Below are 22578 nucleotides of genomic sequence, written 5' to 3'. Positions count from 1 at the left end.
CTTCTAGGCTGATGAAACTGCTCAAGAAGCCGGACATGACAGGTCCAATACTTATACTAAACAGAATGTAGTTGTTATTGACTATGCCTTAAACTTGATTCCACAACAAAACCTGAGGACCTGCCATTCTTTAGACCAACATATTGACCTCAATTTTGGGAGTGTATTTCTTGCTCAACTCCTAAGGCAGTCAATATATCAATAGCTTATATACTATCATAATGACTTAATGATTAAAAATAGAGCATTAAGAGTATAAAAATTCCTTACATATTTCAAGCTCTGTATTTATACCAAATAATCTCCTGAAGGAATATATTTTTCTTAAAGAGCTCTAAAAAGACATTAAGGGGCTTCCCTGGTGGCACAGTGGTTGAGAGTCTGCCTGCCAATGCAGGGGACACGGGTTCGAGCCCTGGTCTGGGAAGATCCCACATGCCGTGGAGCAACTAAGCCCATGAGCCACAACTACTGAGCCTGCGCGTCTGGAGCCTGTGCTCCACAACGGGAGAGGCCGCGCCAGTGAGAGAGCCGCGCACCGCGATGAAGAGCGGCCCCCGATCGCCACAACTGGAGAAAGCCCTTGCACAGAAACGAAGACCCAACACAGCCAAAAATAAATATAAATTAATTAATTAATTAAAAAGACATTAAGGACAAAACCTCCCTATTTACTAAGTGAGTATGATGAGCAGTTTTTAAATGGGACAAAGACCCATATTCATAAGGGAAAAGGGCTAGAATTAAATTTTTAAGTTTTTCTTTCCCAATTTGAATTGACTAGTTACCTGTTTTTTTTTTTTTCTTTTCACATGCGATTTATTTACAATGATGTCTGATTAAATAACATCATGGAAGCCAGTCAAATACAAAAATAAAACATTAGGTAGCTTTGTTGGCTGGTATGAATCAAAGTTACCAAACTCTGGCAGATGGACCTTAATCTCAATGACCTTTCCCCCACTCTTCTTCCATATCTGCCTTGGCTTACAGGTGTCAAACTTCCTTGTCCTCACCTACAATATCTGAACTTCTGGCACTTATCTCAGTTGGGCTCAGAGACCAACAAAAAACTTTCAGTACCCTGAAAACTTAAAAAAATCAATCCAGAAGAAAACTAAACAAAACAAAGTATACTTACCTCACAATTTCTATGCCTTTTTCAGATGTTTCTTTTCTCATGTCCTATTTTTCTTATGTGTTGTAGTTTAGGTTTTGATTTTACCTTTGGACACAACTGACCTCTGAGAGCTTGCTTCTCCCCTAATGATCTCTGAATACTTCTGAGGATGCAATCAAGGACTCATTCCTCCTATAGTCCCTTTACCTCTAGCCACACCCACAGCAGGCTTATAAATTATTTCATCCTTTAGTTCCACCTCACCGGTGACAGCTATGTCATGTTCCTCTAACCCATAAGGCAAATTCACATAGATGGCCTTGGCTATTCCCCAATAGCGTTTACTGAATATCTACATGTGCCCAGTTTTTTACTTGCCAAATGCATCTAACTCTCATCCTTTTGAGGAAAAGGTATTTGGGGCCTAAGATTTTTCAACAAGGCATGTCTTCCTTGTTTAGGGGCAGGAAGAAGAAGAAGAAAAACATCACTGGTATTACTGTATCATATAACCACTTATTAAAGCTGGAAAGAACCCTAACGAATATCCTCTCAGCTTACTCAGTTTTCAATTCCCTCATTTTATAGATGAGGAAAATCTACAACCAGAGAGGGTAAGGTATTTGATTAAGTCATAGGACTAAGTAGTGGAGCCAGCTAATAGACCTTTTGACTTCTGTTAGGTTGTTTCATTAGTTTTGGAGGCAATACTACAAACACTAAAGAACAGAGCAGGCAGCTAACAAGTAACTCATACCTTGTACCATAGTATTATCACATGAGATGGCCAAGTATTTACCTTTAGCTCTATTATTTGCTGTGTGTTGTTACTTTATACCATAAAGAAAAAGCTGAAAATTAGACAAATAAAAGTTTGATGATGTGCATACCATGGAGATTTCTTTCTTTTTGCTCACCAGATGGGTCATGCCTCCCCGAACTGGTCACACTCCCACTTTGTTGGCTTTGCTAACCTGCAAGTCTCCCTAAACAAACCAAAGAAATCTAGATATCAAAAGCACTGCATTAGATAACCCACAAAATGGTATATATCTATATCCAGATACAGATATATATGGTATATATCTATATCCAGGTACAGATATATAAAGAACTCTTGTAATTAAATAATAAAAATATAAATAATCCAACTAAAATTTGGTAAGGGAATCTGAAAAAAGACTTCTCCAAAGACATACAAATGACCAATGACTACAGGAAAAAAAAAAAATGCTCAACATCAATAGCCATTAGGGAAAGGTAAATCAAAACCATAATGAGATACCATTTCGCACCCACTAGGATGGCTATCATCCATAAAAGAAATATTGTCAAGGATGTGGAAAATTCAAAATCAAAATCACTGCTGGTAGGAAAGTAAAAAGTGCAGTCATTTTGGAAAACAGTCTGGCAATTCCTCAAGAGATTAAACACAAGGTTATCATATGACCCAGGAATTCCACTCCTAGGTATATATTCAAGAGAAATGAAAACATATGTCCAAAGACTTGTGCATGAATGTTCATAGTAGGATTATTCTTAATAGCCAAAAAGTGGAAACAACCCAAATGTCCATCAACTGATGAATGGATAAATAAAACGTGGCACATCCATACAACTGAATGTTATTTGGCAATAAAAAGGAATAATATACTAATACATGCTACAACATGGATGAACTTTGAAAACATTATGCTAAGAGAAAGAAGGCAACCACAAAGGATTACATATTACAATTCCATTTATTTGAAATGTCCAGAGTAGTCAAATCCAGAGACAAAAAGTATGAGTAGTGGTTGCCTAGGGCTGGGATGGGGGTGTGGCTGGGAAGGGGTGATGGCTAAATGCTATGGGGTTTCTTTTTCAGGTGATGAAAATGTTCCAAAATTGACTGTGATGATGGTTGCACAACTCCATGACTACACTAAAAACCACTGAAGTATATATTTTACGTTGGTTAAACTGTATGGTATATAAATTACATCTTAATGAAGCTATTATAATAACAGAGAAAGAAAGCATTACCACATTAAAAAAAAAACAAAAAAACCTGCCATAAACTCAAGATCACTGGATGCTGGCATGCACCTGGAATTCAAATACTGCTCTTGAACTTGCTATTTCCTGAACCACAGAAACTGAGGGAAACATTTGAACGTTCTACAAGATATACAAGTTTTCACAAACAGAGCTGAAGACTTTCCCAAACCACCTGCTTTTTGTACCAGAAATCTCAAAATTCACAATTAGGCTTGGAATTTCTAATTTCACATTCTGTTTCAATCTACCTTTAATTGTAGACACAGGGTTTTTGGCTTTTTTTTTGGTTTGGTTTTGCTGACACCTTACATCACCTTCAACGAGTTCGAGTGACGGATGTTTCCTCTAACACCAACCAACTCATCAATTCTCTGACACCAACTGGGTGTCCAAGAATTCAATTTAATTCTGACACTACCTGGAGTAAGCTTAGATCCCACAAGTTAAAGGACTCAGTCCTACAGAAGGGCCCCATTTCAGATGCCAGCTGCAAATCCCAGGCAACCCTTAATTCTGCTATAAATTGTGGGTTCCCATGACTACCTCTTCATGCTCCATAATTTACTAGAATGGCTCACACAACTCAGGAAAACACTTAACGTTTACCAGTTTACTATACAGGGAAGTATTATTTAAATATTTAAAGTATTAAACAGCTTATAGTCTTATTTGGCTAAATAGCCGAAAACAGTGAGAAAATTAATATCTAGGTTACCAGATGATGGTATCTCTCCACAACAGGATTATGAAGAGTCACCCTTCTCTCAATATTCTAGATTCCATTAAATGCTTATTGATGATTTCTTCTACTAACAACAGCAATTATGGGCTTCCTTGCACTTTAATTAACTTAGATGTTTGAGTAATTTTCAAACTGAGGCCTGTGGTCTCCTTACTTTCACATCTAGAGTCTAATAATGCAATTACTAATCCAACATATTATTGAGCATTCACTACAATGCCAGAAGCAATAGTATTCAAACTAATGCAAAAGGTATGATTCCCTATACTACCTCTCATTTACTTATAGTTATGAAAACAAAGGTGTAAATCAGTCAGACTAACCCAAATCAGTAAAGGACAGGTACCCAATTAAAACAAAAGACAATAGATAAGGTAAGACTTCAAAGAAAAGTGTTACCACTTTGGTGTAAGAGGACCCAGGGAAAGCTTCATAGAAAGAGGGGTATTTGAGCTGGGCCTTGGGAGACAGTCTAGATTCTGGTAAGTGGAGAAAAGGCATTTCAGGTGGGAGAAACAACTTGCATCAAGATTAAAAAAGGCAAGCGGAAAAAATGTATTGTGTGCTCAGGAAAGGGTAGGTTCCCAGGAGTGAAGGGTTTGGTTAGGAGACCAATAAACAGTAAGCCTGGAAATCAGGGACCATATAACCTTCTGTAAGCTCAGTGACTGTATCAGCAAGCATTGATAAATGTACTGAATGAGATGAAGCTGAAAGGTAAAGAAGTGCCTGATATAGTGGGCCTTAAGAGTCTGGGTAGAGATTGAACTTACTCTGGAGTTAGTCCAAAGTCTTTAAATAAAGCTTTCAGAAAAGGAAGAAAACAAACTTGTATTACCTACTATGTAGCTAGTAAGAACTTTACATTTGTTAAACTCAATCTTTACAACTGTCTTATGACAGATGAGGAAATCAGGCAAAATAATTTGCTCAAGGTCATTTAGAAACTAAGTGGCAAAAGCTGACATCTGAGTTTAAACACACATCCTGTCTACCATTCTACACAGCAAAAGTCAACCAATCAATCAAGCCAGGGCCAAAAGATGTCTGGCCACAATGTCTAGGATAAAAATAATACATATTTCAAATTAAATTTTTTAGTCTGCTTATTACTACATTATGGTAAAATGGGTTTTTGCCAAATTTGGGTAGAATGTTGGGATAGTCTGACCCAAAATATAGGCTGCAGTAGACACATAAAATTCATTTTGGGCATTCTTGGGAAGTCATCTCAAAGAAACAGTTATCTTTCCAAACAGATTAAACTGATATAAGAGAAGTTAATCTGAAGAGGGAAATATATGCCAATTCATTAAGATGAAATGGATGATGTAAGCCATAGAAAGCCCACAAGGACACAAGCAGCATGGCTCCTTTTCTAATTACTGCTTCTCCTCCCAATTTTTTACTGTTTATTTATGAAAATCTATATTGATGAATACAGAAGGCTGGTGTGCACTCCCTCAGCATTTGTGTATGTTAATATTCAATTTCTCCCAGAGGTAGAGCTCTTTCCCCAAGGAAGGCAGGAGACCCTTGGGGTCACCACACAGGGATGGATTTGTACCTTTCCTTTTTCTCAGGTTGATGGATCAAGAACAGATTAGTAATGTGGCTCTCTCCCTAAGTGAGATCAGTTGCATACATGCTTCTGGAAGGCAAGTATGTAAATAAAGTACGAAGCTGTATATAAAGCTGAAAGATGCTTATTAAACTTTTTAAAACTAGCCAGGCCAAACTGATCAAAAGGAATCTGTTTGATGTTGGATATGGTTTTCATATTTTTAGGTACTGAGAACCAGGACAAACCTGACCAAGGATCAGTTTACCTGTAAGAATGAGAAGCTGCGTGTGGTAGATTGGAAGGAAACTAAAGAAATCACTCATCCATTATGATTTTTAATATTTGTACAATAAAACCTCAGTTTAAAAAATTCAGTTCAGCATAAAGAAAAAGTATGACAATTATTGATTCCTCTTTATATCTTGACAATAGATAAAATCTCTTTACACTGTATTTTTTCAATAGTGGACAGACTACCAAGACCAGAAAAAACATTCTCTTAAAGCATATTAACTTGCAAAAGCCCAGGTTGTTACATAACCCTTTTGCTGATATTTATTAAACAATAACAATAAAACATGGGAGAACAAAAGCACAAAACTCATCCAATTTCAAGCCATTAAAAGTTGGTTTGAAAACTTTTCAGAGTATGATTCTGTATAAGTTTGTTTGGAGACTATGCTTTAGTAGATTATGAGCATCACAGCAATGTTTCTTTCAGGTTTTTAACACTGATGAATTGGAAGTGGATGCCTTTTGGAACTTCATCGTGTTAAAAGTATATTCATTCAATGCTGCTTTAACTGTTTTTCTCGAACTCTATTTCCAACCAGACCTTGACTGCAACAACTGCAATTTTGCTAACCATAGTTCTTTTCCTTGTTGTCAAAGTAGTTTTGTACCTGAAATTGTAACTAACCTGGAAAATCTAAGTTGTTGCCTCAGTTAACATTTGAAAGTCAGAATTTAGCTTCCCTCTAATTACATGTTAGGAATGACCACTAAACAGGAAGAGATCCTTTTTTCCAACTGGTTCTCCACCTTAGTTTATTGACTTTTTTCCCATCAGTCATCTCAGTTAAAACCATTCTTCCCATCCCTATGGTTTAGAATCTATATTTCGTACACCAGATAACTGAAAAGAAGGAATGCTGTTAAATCGAGTTCCTTTTTTTTTGCGGTACATGGGCCTCCCACTGCTGTGGCCTCTCCCGCTGCGGAGCACAGGGTCCGGACGCGCAGGCTCAGCGGCTGTGGCTCACGGGCCCAGCCGCTCCGCGGCACGTGGGATCCCTCTGGGACCGGGGCACAAACCCACGTCCCCCGCATTGGCAGGCGGACTCCCAACCACCGTGCCACCAGGGAAGCCCTCGAGTTCCCTTTTAAGTAATTTCAGTTCAAGCTAAGATTGGGTAGATGAAAAACATCAGTTTTCTTCACATTCAAAACTGAAAACCTATTTGTATCAAAACTGACATACAAAGGTGTGTGTGTGTGGTGGGGGGCTGGGGGAGAGAACAGTTTTAAAGGCCAGAAAAATAACACTGTCTATCCTGAAATTTCTAAAGTTAAGGTTGGTTCTGTAAACATTTATGAAGTGCCTACTATGGGTCAGGTACTGTGCCAGAAGTTATAGATACAAAGATTAAATGAAAAACATTTTTATCTTAAAGGAGTCATTAAAATTAGGGAAAACACCTTTTCCCCCTAGAATTCTTCTGAGATTTCCTATTTTAACCATATAATGGTCTTATAAGGAAATAAAGTTATACACTATACACGTCTATGCTTTTAAAACTAAGCGATCAGATTTGTAAATGTACTTTTTAAAAGTACCGTATACATTTTAATTGCCACCACTATTTCTTTCTTTTTTCCTCTCCCACTACAGAATTTTTTTTTTAAAGGACCTCAAAATTTTCCTAAAATTTTTCATTTTTAACCAGAGTTACAGACTGAGTTGAACTAATATGACATCTATAATGAGTTTTTTAAAAATTCTTAATTTGCTTCTATTGTTATCTTTGTTTGTCCTAATTATGCTTCCTGCCTTTACTGGAGTTTTATTGCAGAGTATATGATAGTATGTTTAAATTTCCACACATATCTTTGAATTTCATACAGCTTACAATTCTTAAAGAGGATCTCCTCTATCAATATTTTCACATATTAACATCTGTCAAAGCACTGAGTTTTATGTGCATTAACATGATTATTTTTCATAATAGAAATAAGATTTAATTAACATATTGCTCTTTCTCTTTGAAGGCTCTGACGTAGACAAGAAATTGCTATTTGGATATGTAAGTTTGGAGGGCCTTTGGAGCTTTTGGTTTTGTTTTTACCTTTGACTATATAGCATTTGGTCTATCACTGTGTTTACTGAGCCAAGTATCTACAAAGACAAATAGCAAAGCTTTCTATTCATTCCACTAAATCAATTAGGTTATTCACACATTTATTGAACACTTGCCAATAAGCCCTTTTTTTGGGTAGCAATAAAAAGCAACCTTATAATAAAGGTGTATTTTGTTTTGGAAAAAAAAAAGCCAGGGTTCTCAAATTCATATTGCAACTCTTGCTTCACTTGCCTTCAATATTGTGTAGGTGGAGGAAAGAAACCAAGACATTCAGAACAAAATGTGAAGTCAAGGGAAATTTTTAGACAGCAATAAATGGTGAAAATGACTTCAACTTATTGTCAGAACAATCCTTTGTAGAGAAACATAAATGTAGGCACTTTAATATACCCCTGACATTCAATGAAAAAAATACTAGGCACACAATACCACAGATTCAGATCTTATTTGTTTAAACTAATTTGGGCTCTTTTTCATATAATTCAATAAACTGCAATTATAATCATTCGAATAGGCTTTGTCTAATTGCTCTTTTTAAGACTTAAAAAGACTTAAGTTCTTAATAACTCATGAAATATATTATTCCTTTATTATAAAAATGTTCTTCAGTAAATATTCAGACTATTTATAAATTTTCTAAGACCACTCATTTAATGTTACACTGTATTGTGGAAAATCCACTTTAAATGAACCATCCTATATTTGTAAAATGCACTAACATCTATATAAAAACCACGTAAATAAATACATTGCTGATTCTAGAAGATGTAGAATACAGTCTACAATTGGTAATATTGCTATCCATATACCATTACAGGGATTTCTTTAATAATGACTCTAATGTTAGAACATTAATTTAGCACCCCCTAAGGCAATGTATGTACTATTAAGTTTTTATTCAAATCATTGATTACCTACAGAGAAACAATGTAATTTTTGTTAGCAATGATTCTCAACTAGTATTTATATTAGGAAGAGTTACTGTGGTGGCTGAGATAGAAAGCTCCCCAGTTGATGTGCCCCAATAAGCTCCATTACTTCAATTTTTAATTTTTAAACCATGTGTCTTTTAAATCCATTGTAATTCAAATTCTTTCCAACTTCTTCCCAAGTATAAAGTGCCACGGCTGTCCCTCTCTATGTCATATATAACACACGTTTTTGACAAAAATGAAACTGAATATATAATAAATGCTCAGTAAACAGTAACTTTTAATGTTATCCCTATTTACCTGTAAAAAAAAATTCTGTTAATGTTTCAAGACCCATTTGATATTCCTTCTCCAATCAGGAAATTTTTCCTCATCCCCTAAACTCTTATCCTTATATCCAGCTTTGCATTACAGTTATGTACGACCTTGTGCTGTCTCTCCTATTAAAGCTGAAAACTCCCCCAAGAGAAAGAGTGTTTTGCTCATTTTGCAGCACTTAATAATAAATGAAAAGATGATGTTAGATATACATTTACATTAGATTCCTTTGGAGTCTTCATTTTAATTTTGGTGGATAAAGCATAAATATTTCTGGGGTGTCAAGAAATTTAAAAGAAAAAATCTAAAATTTCCTAGAGACTATAGAATATTAAAGCCTTATGGGGATGGATGTACTCATTCATATACATATTAATGTAACATAAGAACTAGAAGGAGATAGCTAAATGCTTATATTAGAGACTGAAGTGTAAATATCACTTGCCACTTCATTTCATATTTTTGATGTTAAAAAGCAAGAAAAACCCTACAATGGGTATCTTAGTTTTTCAGTAAGAACCAAGTTTTCATTTTCAGACTAAAATCAATCATAGAAATCAATATGTAATGTCTTTACTAGTGTCCCTTATCGCCCCTTACTCCACCTCCTCTCACCAAGGCCCTGAGTGTCCAGGAGATAATATTCGATTTTATGGTTCTTTATGAAGTTCTTGGTCCAAGAGCCCAGTCTGCTTAAGGCATTAAAGAAGTGTTAACCTAGAAAAAGATGTTAATCCATAAAGACACTGCCCTATATCACAAGAACTAGCTATCAACAAACTGGATTACCATAGATAATAGGAAAATTAATATTTTTTATTTGGTATTTGTTAACATAGCACCAAATTTCGATACATTCTCAAAGCTCTTCAGAGGTGAAAAGTCTAGCAATTCCCATTTACGTACTGCTTTAAACAGTAATTTGGAAGTGAAATTATACAAATTCCAAATTAGCGCTAAATACTAAATTAAAAAAAATCAAACTGGTCTTTGAGTGCTAACTCTTAAAATGGAAAAGATACTATAAAATACATCTATTTTCCACTGCCCAAAAAACATTCACTCTTCTGGTGGTATAATGATATCTTCATTCCCTTATTGTAAATACATATAGTTTATGTGTGTCTGTAGTTGACTACACCCTCAAACTCGATAGCTGGGTACATGGCTCTGTCCCAGACAATCCAAACTTCACATTCCCTTGGCTACAAGGGAAGTGGGCTACTATGAGTCCATGAGATGCAGTGAGACTTTTGCTGGGACTTCTAGGAAAAAGATGGTTAATCTTTCCAGATATACATGACTAAGGATTTAGGGGCTGAAGGGACTGAAGTTATCTTTTGCTTATGTAGGGCTGGAGAACAAAGCTAACACTGAGGAAGCAGTGCCAAGAAACATACAGAAATTGCATGTTGATGACATTATTTGAGCCTTGGGTGGAGCCATTCTTGACGCCACACCTATCCTGGACCAGTTTACACAAACCGTTATAAATCTCCTTTCCCCGCCCCCTGGGCTCACCCCTACTTAAGCCAGTTTGAATGGAGTTTTCTGTAAAAATAGCGTCTTAGCTGATATAACAACTATTTTAACTGTTTTCCAATAATAAATACACTAGGTCATAAAATTCAGTTCCAAACACAAGGTAAGAACAGACTCTTCCCCATAGATGATTCTGGCTTTTCAAAATCCACTCTCCTTCTTAAGAACCCCCCACCCTCTGCTAAGTTCAAAAACTATGAAAGACTTTATATCTTCTGCCTTTATACTGTCTTAATACAAAAAAAAAATTTTTTTTGCCGCAAAGGAATAAGAATAAAAAATCAACAATGGAAAGAAGAAATAAGTAATTCGGGGGAGGGGGGAAGTAAATCCTCTATAGAAACTGTAAATAATATCCAGATGTGCTTTTTACTAAACAGTTAAATGAGAGTCAGAGACTAAAGCTTACAAAATTTAGCAGATTCAACTACATCTAGAATCTAATACAAAGATATAATGCTAAAATCAAAGTTCTTATCTGAAAATCAGCCAATAAAATTCAAAGACAAATTTCTTGGGAAATTGAAATGTCTTAGACTTCTGAAAACAGACAAATCACTACATAATTTCAAAAGAGGTAACACTTAATCAAAATCATAAAAATTATTGATTTTAAGCATATTATGTGGATACAACATGCTATTGAGCCCCCAAGTCATTCTGAAAATTTTAGCTAAAGAGGATTTAACAAAGTAAATGACAACAACTGAAGTCACTTAAGAGTAATATAGAATTAGTACTTCCATTTTCTAGGGATTTTCGTGACTTAACTGCTAACAAGAAAGGGAAAAAAACAAAAAATACACATGGAATAAGATGGAATTAAGATGTATATCCTTGTGCTTCTCATATCTTACTGAAGTGAAATTTTACCTGCATATTTTAGATCTTCTACATTTTAAACACCAGGTGTGTTTGCTGGAATGAATTACAATACTCTTAGGATCACGACGAGACCATTAATTTGGAGTCCGTGTGCAAAAGGATGAGATAAATTCTTATTAGTTGAGATGAAGTAAAATAGAGTGGTTAAGGGAGTTCTGGAGTCAGACTGTCTATGTTGACTCTTGGCACTGTCATTTAATAGGTGTGAGACTTGGACCAACTGTACAGTTGGTCAGTTTCCTCTCCTGTAAACCTGAGATAATAATAAGTAATAATCTTAACATGTACGCAGTGCTTATCGTAAGTGCCAGGCATTTTTCAAAGACTTTTACATATTAATTCTTTAACTCCTTCTTAGGAGATATTAATGTTCTTAGGAGATAAATAATAATAACTCTTGGGATTCCCATTAGTTTGATTTTGAACTTGAGAATCTTAGTTACCTTTGAGACATCCATGGGAAACAATTATACGTACAAGTCTGGAGCTTGGTATGGAAATATAAACCTGGAAATCTTCTACAAAAGAAATTACCTAGGAAGAGTACAGACTAAGAGAAGAGAACCTAAGACTAACCCTTGGACTTCCCTGGTGGCGCAGTGGTTAAGAATCCACCTGCCAATGCAGGGGACACGGGTTCGAGCCCTGGTCTGGAAAGATCCCACATGCCGTGAAGCAACTAAACCCGTGCGTCACAACTTCTGAGCTTGCACTCTAGAGCCCACGAGCCACAACTACTGAGCCCACGTGCTGCAACTACTGAAGCCCGCGTGCCTAGAGCCCGTGCTCCGCAACAAAAGAAGCCACCACAATGAGAAGCCCGCACACCACAATGAAGAGTAGTCCCCGCTCACCACAACTAGAGAAAGCCCGCACGCAGCAACGAAGACCCAACGCAGCCAAAAAATAAATTAAAAAAAAAAAAAAGACCAAGCCTTGTGGAATTCAAAAATTTAGGGTGCTGCAAGAACAGCAGCAGCTTCTGAAAGAGATTAAAAAAGCAACAGCATTAAGGGGTTGGTGTAAGGTATATGGTGTCCTGGAAGCAAAGAAAAATGTTTCAAAAAGTAGGAAGTAGCAACAATGTCAAATGTTGCTGAGAGGTCAGGTAAGATAAATACTGGAAAAGTGTCATTGGATTTAGCAATATGGAGATAATAAGTGATCTTCTGAATCAAGAGACTTTCTTATCCTGAATCATACTGCTTCTCCTTTCTGATATACTTATTAAAAAATAGTAATAATAAATCATTTTGGGGGCTTCCCTGGTGGGGCAGCGGTTGAGAGTCCGCCTACCGATGCAGGGGACACGGGTTCATGCCCCGGTCTGGGAAGATCCCACAGGCCGCGGAGCGGCTGGGCCTGTGAGCCATGGCCGCTAAGCCTGCGCGTCCGGAGCCTGTGCTCCGCAATGGGAGAGGCCACAACAGTGAGAGGCCCGCTTACCGCAAAAAAAAAAAAAAAAAGGCAGCTCAACATGAGTCTAGACACAGTTTTTCCTCAAGGCCATTTATGATTAACTATTATTACAGTGATGATGAAGTCTCTGATTGTTTGACATTTTCAGAAAAGACAACAACATACACCAAGAGCTGAAAACAGCTTTTGAAATTCCACTAGGCTACTTTAAGTATAGATTCTGGATAGATGCAGGATTAACTTATGAGGCTTTCAAATCAATGAGTTTATTACTATTTCCTACATTACTGAGTTCAAAAAGTATGCCATCCTATAGGTCAGTTAGTGCCAGCTAATACAATATACCATCCCTCCACCAGAATACACACCAAAAATAGCACAAGATAAAAAGAAGCTAAGTACATAAGACACAAATAGGAAAAGTGTTATACTTGCCATCTACATGTCACTTCTTTTAGGCCCTTAATTCATTCCAAGCCCTCTTTATAAATATTAAAAATGGCAGACAAATGTAGAAAACACTGTATAAGAGCAATGGGCACTACTAAAGCTGGCGAAGGAAGATAAACAGAGCCAGTGAGAGTGATGGAGAGATGAGCATGAGAGAGAGATGAAGTGAGAGAGGCAGGGATGTGGAATATGAGTATTTGCAATGCACAACGTGAAAGAAATAACCTAGAACCTGATGCTGCAACCATCTACAGAGCTTAAGTAATAGACTGAATTTCCATATAATTCTTAACTACTATTAATCATTATCATCATCAATTCCAAGATGAAGTATAGGCTTTATCATGGTCATAATGTTTAAGTCAACATGAAATATAACATGTCCCTTTTGCAAAGCAACTTTTTTCCTTAAAATGCAAGGTGTATTATCATTACTATTCTCTACTTCATTTATAAGTTTGAGTCTTAGCTCATTTAGGTCATGGACACTTAAACAGATTCGAGTTACAAGAATTATCTATCCATGGTCATGTTTACTATTTTGTGAGAACCAATTTTTTTCTTTCCTTCCTTCTCTTGCTTCCTCCCCTCTTTCTCTTTCTCTTCCTCCTCCCTCAGAAGTTATTTATTCCACAAAAATGGAAATGAAAAACAGATTCATAATCCTACCACCAAATCAAAAGACTGAAAGCTATTTCTAAAACAAGCCACACATAAGTACAGTCACCACCTTAGAATTTCAAAGTCCTTTCTGAAAAATTACCACCACTTTTATTTTACAGATGAACCAAAGATAGCTTTTTAAAGACTTTCAGAGTTAGTGGAAAGCCCAGATATTAAACATGGGCTCTGTGTTCCATGCTCACAGGTTAGTGTTTAAAACACATTAAATAATCCAGCCTAGCAGCTCAATCTCAATGGTATGTGCAGTATATGAAGAAAGGGTCTGGCTATATACCTATCTATCTATCCACCAAAGGGACAAAAACTCGAGTGAATTAAACAACTAGATTCCTAACAATTTTCTGAAAAATAGGAAGCTTTGTTAAAGTATTCCTTATACAGTTATATACTTATATGCTTAGTGGTCACTTTTTGCAATCTATTATATAATAACATTTCACAAATTCTACTTAATCCCATTATATTCTACACATTATTGGTTAAAGAAAATATTGTGCCTTCCCGTTATGCATAATTAACTAGAAAAAGGATGTTTTCTTTATTCAGTGTTATCAGTAGAGTAAAAACCACTGAAATACGTTTAGTTTCTTAGGTTGGAAAACTTATTCTTTTTTTTTTTTTTTGCAGTACGCGGGCCTCTCACTGTTGTGGCCTCTCCCGTTGCGGAGCACAGGCTCCGGACGCGCAGGCTCAACGGCCATGGCTCACGGGCCTAGCCGCTCCGCGGCATGTGGGATCTTCCTGGACCGGGGCACGAACCCGTGTCCCCTGAATCGGCAGGCGGACTCTCAACCACTGCGCCACCAGGGAAGCCCGAAAACTTATTCTTATAAAAAAAAAAAATGAACTAGTATCAAACTATTCAAAACTAGTAATCTCTACATGTATACTGCCCTTTAAGTAGAAGATTTAAAAAACCCATATTTATGGAAGGTTTTTTCTGGGGGTGGGGCTTTCAAACATTTGGAGGATGAGGACTGATTTTTCTATAATTTTAATAAAGATTTAAAAAGAGGGACTTCCCTGGTGGCGCAGTGGTTAAGAATCCTTCTGCCAATGCAGGGGACACAGGTTCGAGCCCTGGTCCGGGAAGATCCCACATGCCGCGGAGCAACTAAGCCCGTGCGCCACAACTAGTGAGCCTGCGGGCCACAACTACTGAGACTGCGTGCTGCAACTACTGAAGCCCACGAGCCTAGAGCCCGTGCTCTGCAACGAGAAGCCACTGCAGTGAGAAGCTCACGCACCGCAACGAAGAGTAGCCCCCCACTCACCGCAACCAGAGGAAGCCCGCACGCAGCAACGGAGACCTAACGCAGCCAAAAATAAAATAAGTTTATTAAAAACAAAAAGATTTAAAAAGAGTTCTTTATGAGAAATCAGCATGTTCTTGAAAAAATCACTAATCTGAGATTTGAAGCATAAATACAAGAAGACTTGAAAGCCAGATTCCTAACACTAAACGTGTGCTAGTCTTTCAATTCCCAAGTGTATGCCATTGCAACAAGAAAGTTATACAATTTCATTACAACGATAAATGCCATCTCTTCAGTCTTGGATGCATGACACAAATGAAATGTATCAGCAATGACTGTTTTGAATACTTAAGAAATACGCATGGTCTTGTATGTATATGTTATGTGTTTTAATGTATGAGACAGAACTTAAATATCCAAATGAATATAGTCTTTCCATATTAGTCACTCTCGTTATATCCTTACTTTAAATGATGCTACAATTGTCCAGAACATTATTAAAATTCCTCTTTAGTCTATGGGTAGATCTGATTTTCAGAAACAGTAATGGCCTTCTCAGAGTAGATCTGACATTCACAAACAGCCTGAAGTTATTTCCTATTTTCTTTCTGTCAAAATCCTTTCTGAGTCATATCTGATAAATAAGGTATCATGTGGCTAATACCCCCCTCTTCCTTAAAAACAAGGCGGAAATAGAAAGTAATGAGCTCTGTTCATGAGTGGCTCTTAAACTGGCTTAGAAGGCAATTTAAAAAAAAAAAAAAAGAACAAAAAATATTTGAGTAATGCTAGTATTGTTGAAATAAGTGTAAAGCTTCCAGGGGGACTAAACTAGACTTATTTTAGTTAAGTGTATAAAATAAATATCTTTACTTTAAAGGAAGGATGGACAACCAAGTCCTATACCATCTGGTCTCTACCCTTCCTTTATATTTCTGACTATCCCCAGCTATTCTCTCTCACTCTAACCCAGACACACTGGTTTTCTTGTAATTTCTTGCATTCCAATCAAGCTCCATTCTCAGGGTCACTGTACTCACTGTTCCCTCCACCTGGAACGTCCTGCCCTAAGATTACCTGCAAGGCTTACTCCCTCACCTCCTTCAGGTCTTTACTCAAATAACTATCACCTTCTCACTCCCATCCCATATTCACATCCCACATATTCCCTCTCCCCCCTTTCTGCTTTATTTGTGTGTGTAAAACTGTTAATTATGGAATTTTTCAAACACACACAAAAGCAGAGAGAATATAAGAAATCTCATGTATCCATTATCTAGTTTCAAAATTTTTTCGATATAGGGCCAATATTGTTTCATCTATGCTCCTCTCCCCTGCAAATTATTTTAAAGTAAAAAAATCCAGATATCAGATTTTATTTATTTATTTTTTTTGCAGTACGCGGACCCCTCACCGCTGTGGCCTCTCCTGCTGCGGGGAGCACAGGCTCCGGATGCACAGGCCCAGCGGCCATGGCTCACAGGCCCAGCCGCTCCGCGGCATGTGGGATCTTCCCAGACCGGGGCACGAACCCGTGTCCCCTACATCGGCAGGCGGACTCTCAACCACTGCGCCACCAGGGAAGCCCCAGATATCATATTTTAATTCATAAATATACCCCCAAAAGGTAAGGACTCTTGTTTTAAAACCATAAAACATGACTATACCCTAAAAAAAATTGACAATTCCTTTTTATTAAATACCCATCAATGTCCAAATTTTTCACCAATGTCCTTTTACAGTTAGTTTGCTCAAAGCAGGATCTAAGGTCCACACAATACATTTGGTGGATATGCCCCTTTAGTTGCTTTTAATCTTATATCCCCCCCCATTTCTTGTTATTTATTTTTTAAAGAAACCAGGTCATTTGTCATTAAAACACAAAATATTTTACCTTTTTATTGTCTGTGTCTTGTTATTAGAATGTAAACACCATAAGGCAGAGATTTTAGTCTGTGTGATATCAGCATCTAGACCAGTGTCTGACACATAAAAGGCATCCAAAAAGTACAAAATGAATATTTGGCATTCATGCCAAAAGCCCACTACCCACCCAACTGCAGAAATTGCTAATCACAGCACTCACTCCTGCTGAGTCTGAACCAGGACTCCCAATTTTCTAAACATAACACTCCAGGCAGTCACTACCAGGCAATCAGATTTGATACCCAAGATGAAATCTATTGGCTATATCCCTGCTTTAGCCCCCTTCAAAGTAAGTATACTTTTATCTCTAAAACAGATTCACATACCTAGTATTTGGAAATTTAGCTGAAGCTTAGCATAATAAATTACTGACTGTATTTCTTGTCAAGTATGTTTAAAGATTTCTTAGCTCATTTTAGACAATTTAGGGGAAAAAGCAAATTGCAGCCAAAAAATTAATAGAAAAAGAAACTGCAGAACATGGTGGGAAACTGGGAGGTACTACATATTTTTAGAACTAGCAACATCCCAAGAGGTTCATTATAAAATAAAAATCAGCAATAAATTCTTTGAAAAGTAAATTACATGTGTACTCAATTAAAAACTTTTAACTACATGAATGGTCACGATTAACTGAGGGATGACAAACATCAGGATTTTCCCATAGGCACCAGGAACATATTCTATTTTTCTGTAAATGGTATTTTGAGGTGTAAAAAAGCATTACAGGCGTGATACAAGGAGTAACATGTAGAACTCTGCTTCTCTGAAACGGAGTTTATGGTGGCAAAAAATCTAAAACATCATATACAACATTCTGAAAAAATAATCAGGTGTTCTTAGACTCATTTGCAATTCAGTTCTCTTAAATCACCTGATGAAGCTCTTTTCCTCTTAAGTTTATTTCTGAAGGAAGCTATGCTAATTGAAGGGCTCCAATCACATGTTCATCAGTTACTTCTATTTAAAAAGAAAAAAATCAGAAATTCTCTGACTCAGGAAATCTTGTGCTTTCTCTTTATTACTTGTAAATTCATTCAGCAAAAACAAAAACTATGTAGGACCTACTAAGTGCAATTATTTTCAGCCTTTGGAAGGTACAACTATTAGAAGGGATCTTTCAAGATAACATAAAACAAGCTAGTGGTACAACTTGAAATTATATCTAGTTCTTTCAGTGTCCAATATTTCTTGTTTTGAGGTTCCCACACATTAGTCTGGGGAAAATGTTCTCTGGCAGAGGTCAAACTTAAAGAAAAACAATAAACCTCCACTACCACATGTGTAAAAAAATACTCCAACAACCCAAATGCCTTGAAAGAATGCTTTCTATTTACTTTTCCTGTGTGACATATTTAGAGAGAATCATGAAAAGATGGCTAGAGATCTACAAACAGAAAATGCTAAGTGGAATTCACTGTTTACAGACTTTAGCTAGAATTTTGTCCCTTATACAATGTTGTCAGGAATCTGTAATATTGTTCTCTATAAAAACATCTTCACCAGGTTTCCTTCATTCTACTGATTTTCTTCCTTCTACTGGCTTTTAAATTTGTTTTATTCTCCTCAATTAAAAGACACAAATGTAACTTTATGAAATAAGATGATTTTTCCAAAGAAACTCCTAGAACCATCTCTCAGTGCCATCATGTGTTTGTCATTATGTTTTCATATACACAGTTAAAACAGATGAAATAAAATAATCAATATAAGCCTTTCTGATTTAATAAATATGAGAATAGGTCTATATTGACATGCCATTGTAAGATGTATGTATGCGAGAATGTTAGATAGTTTTCAATTCTACCTCCTCCAGCTTAAAATCTCTATCAGTTACAGAAGCTTCTGTCTGAAAACAATTGTTCGCAGAGCAGGACTACTATAGTCCTCATCATCTGACCTACTGGACAACCACAATAAGGCATATTCTGAATTGACAGAACTCTTCATATACAAGTGACATTTTGACAACCAGAAAGGAAGCTGAAACAAAGACAAAGGCAAACACACTCAGGCTTTCCCTTGAAACTTGGCTCTGTAGCTCAGCAGTACTAGACTCAGTTCCCTGCCCTGTACTTTTCACTCATTTCCTTTAAGGGGTCCCAAAGAAACTAGGAAACCTGCAATGCCAGCCTTTGACAGTCAACACTAACTTCTGCCTTTGGACTCCAGTGACTGGGCAGACATTGTGTTAGTAGCTACTTTAAAGTACAAATGCCTCTGGCAAATTTGGTTTGTAAACACTACAGAAAAAGTTCAACATAACCAACTGTAAGGTCACCTAAATGAAAATTTTAAGGAGAGCACAGATTTCCGCCCCCTCCCCCCAATCGGCCACTAAGGCACAATTCCCAGATCACTTTTTTTTCAAGTCAATAAATACTACTATTATTACATTACAGCACTTCTATAATATTAATAAAAACCTACGTGACAGTTTTCTCTTTAAAAGTCTTAAATTTATTAGATGAAGTACTATAACCACTTCACTACATACAATTTTCCACACACTCAACTGTATGTTCCAAACAACTTATTTTTCAATTTTTAAAACTCAAGATCTCTTTCAACATACTACAGAAAGGGGACAGGTTAGAGGATTGGGGGGAAAATATTAAAATAACAAATGTCTTTTCCTTTTCTGATGGGACCACCAGAATCTAAAGTCTGGGGGGCAACTATAAAATACAAAATTAAATTCAAGAGAATTTAGGATAAAAGAAAGTACTGTTACTACAGTTCTGATCATTATTCATCTCAGGAAATAACTAGTAGAAATGATGCTTGATTTAAATTTTTAGTACCTTCCAGTTTGGTTCAACTACCAAAATAAACAAACTTGTCCTCAGAATTATGTATTTTCCTCCAGAAGAGGTTTTTGATGTGAATAAAAAACATAAGGAATTCATATGCTGTATTTGTACAAGAAGGACAATGTTTTGAAAGATATAAATCTGATCACACCGAGAAAACATTTTCTCTGTTAGCTATAAAGAAAACGTCATAAACTGAAACCGAAGAACTGGAGAAACCAAACCTTCTCCACAATTCAAAAATTTAAATTCACGCTACTATGCAAACTAAACAACAACAACACTGTTACGATTCTGCTCAGCTATAAAAGTAACACATATTCAATGTAGAAAAAGACAAAGCCAGTTCTAAAACAAAAGATCAGCTGCTAAGAAAACAAAGTAACATTTTGCAGAGTAAGAGAAGTACACAGTCTTTGAACCAAAACAAATAGATGACCGTTTCGTACACTTAAAGCGTCAGTTCTTAGCACAACCGGCGTCTTATGGATAAAGTGCTCACTCAATTATCTGATGACTAAACGATGGGAAGGTTGTTGGTGCTATTAAAACCAAGACACATTTCCTTGTGTGTAGTGATTAAAGTCTGTTAAGCCTCAATTTAAAAAATCTCTGCCCTCCCTCCCCCAACCCCCATCCCCCATCCCTGCTCGCCCGCCTTGTAAGAGACCTGCATGTACAAAAATAAAAGTAGATGGGTGAGGTGAGTTTGTGATGTACAGTATTTTCCCCACTCGGAGTATTTTTCAAGACTCTTGAGGTTTTAAGATTCAAACACTATGTAAGAAGAGTTATTGTTTGAACTACCTAACAATCACCCCTACTTCTTTTAGACTTTAGTTAGCCTGTAAGTAAAATGAGCACCTTTAACTTTTCCACGGGTTACTGAAGAACGAGTTCTTACTCATAGATGCTTTCAGGTCCTCAGACACCAGGTGCGGTGGAAGAGCAACCGTATCCATCAATTAGAGAGCTCTTCTGGACCTCAGTTTACCCACTTACAGAAACGGGCTTATTAACGTGTTTCGTAGGGGCCCCGGAGGTGTAATTAATTAGTGTTTTTAAGTGCTCTGAGATTCAGAGATGAAAGAAAACGCGAAGGACACGCAAAGATGATGGCAATAATCGTAACAAAAAAAAGAATGACTAACTCGGGAGTCTGTGTTATGTAAGGAAGGAAGAAGTTATCAGATTCGCACAAACAAAAGCCCACCACCCCCTTTGTTTCTCTTTTTTCTGTCTTGCTCCCCGCCCCCGCGGAGCTCCCCTCCAGCAGCTGGCGGCCCGGCGCGGGGCGTAGGGCGCGGGGCTCGGACTTGGCTGCCGCGCGCCCGCACTCAGGCGGAGGGGGAGGGGGCGCCCGCCGGCTCCTGACAAAGGCGCTTCCTACTGCGAGAGCGCGGGATGCAGGCGCCGCAAACTCCTCTCTCGGCCGCCTCCGGCGCGGGGGCGCGCAGGCGGGCGGGGAGAGCCGGCCGGCCGCCGAGGAAGTTGCGCGCCCGACTGGCCCGCATCCCTCGGTGGCCCCGCCGCGACCCCTCCCACGGCACGCCGCGGCCACACTCACCGGACAATTGCTGGTGGCCGGAATCCCAGCACGGCCCCGAGACCCGGACCGAGGGGGGTGAAGGGTGCGTGCGCGAGGAGCACGAGCAGACAGCCCAGCGTTCCACCGCAGCCTTCCTCGCCTGCCGGCCGAACCCGGCGAGAGGAAGTTGGCCGCAGAGCCAAGCGCTGGAGAAGCCGCGGGCGGAGGGAAAGCCGTGGGGTCCGCTTTGTGATGCGCTCCCGGAGGGCTCGAGGCAAATCCGAACGCGCGGCGCGGCTTGTGCAGCTGCTGGAGGCGGCGGCGGCGCCCCCCGACGGTTCCTCCGCCTCACACCGCCTCTGGGTCACTGACACACTCTCGGAGGGAGGGGAGGGGACTAGCTGGAGGGCGGGGCCGGAGGGAGGGGACGGGGCAGAGCCACAGCGGGAGGCGGCGCTGCAGCGCCGAGTGGTCTCTTGGGAGTTGTAGTTCGCTGACTGAAGAAAAAAGGTGTACCTTGTTGAGATCGTTTCCGGGCTCGCTCTGCACCACGCATGCTCGAGGGGAGAGGCTCGGCCCCACTGTTACTATGCTCACCGACAACACTAAGGAAGGGTACGTGTTCAGTGCTGCTCCTGGCTGAACAAGGCCCTCCTTGTATTATGGTGCTGTTAGGGATCCCGCTCTTCGCTAGTCCTTCTTACTTCGCTCCACCTCCAACTCCTACCCTCACCACTCATAAGTGCCCAGTGAAATCTGACTTCCTCACCACATCTCGGCCTTCCCTGCTGCTTAATTTTATCTCATAAATTTGGAATCACGAATACCCATTTCCCACTCTTCCCTCAGGCGAATCCTCTCTGCCTTAAATTCAAGATTTTCTTTGCTTGTTTTCGTTTTTTTCAACCTAAGACTTGTAGAAAGGTAGTTGCTTCCAATAACATAACAGTTAATTAGGTTACAAAATGGCTTGGAACATTGCCACTGTCAGATTCCGGT

The 22578-nt window shown here is 38.3% G+C and overlaps 1 protein-coding gene across 5 annotated transcripts in view; it reads right to left on the bottom strand.

Annotated features, from left to right (window-relative positions):
• PELI1 (pellino E3 ubiquitin protein ligase 1) overlaps window positions 1-21948 on the bottom strand; it is a 67420-nt gene extending 45472 nt beyond the window's left edge. For 4 of the 5 annotated variants that reach the window (XR_003004242.1, XM_024753060.1, XM_024753059.1 and 1 more), the window contains exon 1: window positions 21619-21750. The gene's annotated coding sequence lies outside the window, so the exon portion shown is untranslated. Of the gene's footprint in view, window positions 1-21618 lie in introns of all 5 variants that reach the window. The other variant, XM_024753056.1, reaches the window with a different exon arrangement.
• Window positions 21949-22578: the final 630 nt, after the last annotated feature.

The sequence above is a fragment of the Neophocaena asiaeorientalis genome, unplaced genomic scaffold (genome assembly GCF_003031525.2).
Source record: "Neophocaena asiaeorientalis asiaeorientalis breed wild unplaced genomic scaffold, Neophocaena_asiaeorientalis_V1.1 scaffold100, whole genome shotgun sequence".
In the NCBI taxonomy this organism is placed as follows: Eukaryota; Metazoa; Chordata; class Mammalia; order Artiodactyla; family Phocoenidae; genus Neophocaena; species Neophocaena asiaeorientalis.
This window is presented reverse-complemented; position numbering and strand designations above follow the sequence as displayed.